Below are 3,934 nucleotides of genomic sequence, written 5' to 3' on the forward strand. Positions count from 1 at the left end.
TCTTTCGGTTGAACATTATTATATATGATATTATATATTTATCAATCTTGTAATAATCATTTATTAGATTATTATATCTAAAATTATTTCTAAGAGAATGTAGATATGGCAGCTTCATTATAAAGAATTGAATTCATTTTCACACTTAGAGCGAATTTTTTACTAAGGGTCACATACACTGCACTCTATCTGATCGCTCAATGTGAAATATTGGTCTCGTGTTGAAAATTTTTGGAGTATAATAATTAAGTTGATGATAGCACTGAAACACAGTCAGTGTATGATCAATGAAAGAAGAAAACGAAAGGATAATAAAGGAGATAAATAAGTTGTCATGAGGAAGCCTCACCATTCTTTTTCTTTCTTGTGTAACTTTTTCTTTATTATGATTAGCACTGAATCACATTGGGATATTTCATGATAAGCATGTTTCTCCTTTATATGTAGTATTCAGTGTTCAACAAGTCATTGATCAGCTTCGTCACTATTTTTCTCTCTATCACTCTCCGCAAACATAAATTAATCTAACAAAAGCATGTAAACTGGTAGGTACAAAAAGTGATGCCATTTTGGATTTATACTCTCCCGGCCCTTGAGTGCTGTACAGGATGTTACCTGTACCCGACGAGGGTGAGAATCGGGAACCCGTTTGGACCGGTACTGGATCTTTCCAGTTTTTAGCAAGGTTATGAGAATTGAACTGGTCATCGAATCATTTTAATTACTGATTTATTAGTTTATTGGTTTAACCAGTTCAATTATAATTCAACCGAAAAAATTATTTTATAATAAAATAATAAATAAAATATAAATAAATATACTAAAATATAATTATAGTCTAATATAAATTTTAAAATATCATCCAAATTAAAAGTACTCCACAATGTACTAAAATATAATTATAGTCTAATATAAATTTTAAAATATCATCCAAATTAAAAGTACTATATATTCCACAATGTTATAATCTCATTTAAATACAAACTCAAAAATCAAATAACAAAAAAAATGTTATATAAACTATAAAGAAGATAAGTGTCCTATAAACTACAAAGAATATTAAATATCATATAATATATCTCAAGGGACATTAGTGTATATATTTACAAATAAAACAAAATTGTATATAACCCACAGCAACAATAATCAGATAGGGTAAAAATCAAGTACTAAACATTGAATTAAAAATTGAATAGCAATGAAATTTGTTATAGAATTTCATGAGACTATAGGGACATGGGCTGCAGTATATTCTTGGTATCTATAGTTGACTACAGAAGAAACTTATTTTAGTAACAAAGATATTAATAAAATGAATCAGCTTAATTGGTAAAAGGGAGCTAAATTGGTGAAATGCAATTTGGAACAATGTTCACTGTATATATTTGGAAAGACAGAATTAAAAAATGCAGTTATTCTAGATCCCAAGCGAGTCAATTATGGTTCACAAGATGGTAGGATTGTAATAACTAAATCAGCTGATGGTACCTTGCGCACTGCAAGCATAATGTCTAATAGTGAATACCCAAAACTTAAGTATTCTATCTCTCTTGAAATTGTTCATACAAAGTTGTGTTTAAATAAGGAAAAATAATCCACTCAAATAGAACTTGAAAGGACTCGATCCAATTATGAGGAATACATAGAGAAAAATGATAGACCAGTAACAAAGCTATTTTAGTTTAAACTACGCCTCTTTATATCTTCCAAACTAGCAAATGAGCATGGTTCCATTAACAGAGAATATGTGTCCACCTCATGAAATAATTTTGCTGCGTACAAAGCAGACAATGGTGCCTGCTCAACGGTTGAGAACAATAGTATTACCACAGGCCAATGCCAGTCCAACCTTCCAAGCAAACATGAGAAGAGGAAATTTCCAGGGAATGATCTGACCAGCAACACCGATCGGTTCGTACAATGTTTACACATGATATTGCCCATCAGCAATGTTTTCAATGTTTGCAATGTTTTCAATAACAATACAGTAGGCTTACAACAACCCATTAATCTCAACACAGATAATTAGACACGGTGATACACAATTAAAAAAATTAACAATAACAAGGTTAGAATCAAGAATATCAGAATCAAATCACATATTAATTGATTAACTAACAATTAAAAGCATAATTACAACTACAAAAATAATAAATACCTACGAGGGAAGGGCTGAGCAATGGAACAGAGCTGACGCCGCTGAAAGGACTGGAACGCGGTGGAACAGAACTAGCGTAGCGTGACAGTGGCTGCGCGATGGAGGCTTCGACATTCGAACGGTGGCTGTGGGACGGAGGGAAGGAAGTTTGCGACATTTGCTGCGCGATGAAAGGGAAGTGAGGGAGCAGGTGGTGGCTGTTCGAAGTTGGAAGTTTGCAACGGTGGCTGTTCGAAGTTAGAAGTTGCGACGGCGATGGTAGTAAGTTGTGGCTGGACGGAAGTGTGGGAGTGAGGGAGGAGCAGGAGCTCAGAGGAGCTCTGGACAGTGGCTGAGTGTGAGAAAGGCAGAGGCGCGTTTTGATTAGCGCTGGAGTTAGGGTTTGGGGTTCCTCTACACAACCAATCGACGGAGTTTCTGCAAAATTCAAAAAACTGCCCGGGTCACGATTTGGTTCGACCGATCGGTTCTCGGCCGGTTCAACGATTCAAAGGCGGTTTTTAAAATTTGCGATTTTGGCATCTGATCAATTCATTTTTTGCGTCGATTCATGGTTTAACCAGTTTGACCGGTCAGTTTGAACCGGTTTTTAGAACCTTGGTTTTTAGAACAACGTGGGGTAGTTGTAAACCCCACAAAATTAATAAATTATTTATTATTCAAAGAAATTAAAAAATTAAGTTTTTATAATCTAGAAGAGTAAAAATATTAAAAATACGAATTTTGACACTAATTTTAAAAATTTTGGTCTAAAAACGGACTAACGGGCCGAACCACTCAGACCAAGCCCAAACTGGCCCAAGGCCCACCTATAAAACAAGCAACGAGTTCCCTTTTTTTCATTTCATTCCTGCGGATATGTTGAGGAAAGGAAATCAACGTTAAAACCCTAAACTCCTTTCCAAAAATTCAATTGTCCGTACCTTTTAATCCAGAGCTCTGATTGACGAGCCGTCATTGGCCACGTGTTTGTTTCGGAATTCTCTTCAATTCTATCCGAACAAAGTGGTAAGAAATTTTCATTTCTCACCCAGTTCTTCCTCTCCTCAATTTCATAATTTTAGAGTTTGGGTATTGAGGAATTGAATGATTTTGATAGTTTAGGTGAACTCTAGCAGCGAAAATCACTGGATTTTCTCCAATTGATCCATGGATAAAGTAAGAAACTATTGAACCCTTGTGAATCATTAAGTTAGTGAACCCTATGATGATTATAGTGATATTGTGTGAAGTAGATTGTGTTCTGGTTGATTTGGAGTCCAATTGGGCGGTTAAGAACGAAATTCGGGTAAATAGGCTTGAGAAATTGATGTTTGGAAGCTTGGAGTTTGTGAAAGGAGAGGCTTTTGAGGTGTTTCGAGTTTGGGGAGAAATCGGCCAAGGTATGATTTTGGTTTCTTGTAGTTAATGTTTAATGTCACATGAAAACTTAAGCTAGAAGACTTTAAGATAGGAATGAATTGAATGGATTATTGATGGATTGCATATATGGTATATGATATGTTGTTCGGTTTTTATAAATGGTTTGCTATTAGAGTTGGTTAGTTTTGGAAAAAGATTTAATATTGGAATTGGTTTGATTTTGAAATAATTTGATACTGGAAATGATTTGAATGACTGATAGGTGTTTGGTTTGGTGGTTGGGACCCTTGAAAGGTGGCAGAAGTTTGAGTTTTAGAGGAGATACTACCGAAATTTCTATAAAAATTGAAGTTTTGATTTAAAGTATTATTTTAAAAAGAAAAAGATTATTATGTGGCTTGTATATTTTTTTGA

The 3,934-nt window shown here is 34.3% G+C and overlaps 1 long non-coding RNA gene across 1 annotated transcript; it reads right to left on the reverse strand.

Annotated features, from left to right (window-relative positions):
* Positions 1,457–2,571, reverse strand: LOC110267231. Its single transcript, XR_002354602.1, has 2 exons — positions 2,159–2,571; positions 1,457–1,891 (listed from the first exon to the last, which is right to left on the reverse strand). It is a non-coding gene; the product is annotated as an uncharacterized LOC110267231 (long non-coding RNA).

Source organism: Arachis ipaensis, chromosome B09, assembly GCF_000816755.2.
Source record: "Arachis ipaensis cultivar K30076 chromosome B09, Araip1.1, whole genome shotgun sequence".
NCBI classification, from domain to species: domain Eukaryota; kingdom Viridiplantae; phylum Streptophyta; class Magnoliopsida; order Fabales; family Fabaceae; genus Arachis; species Arachis ipaensis.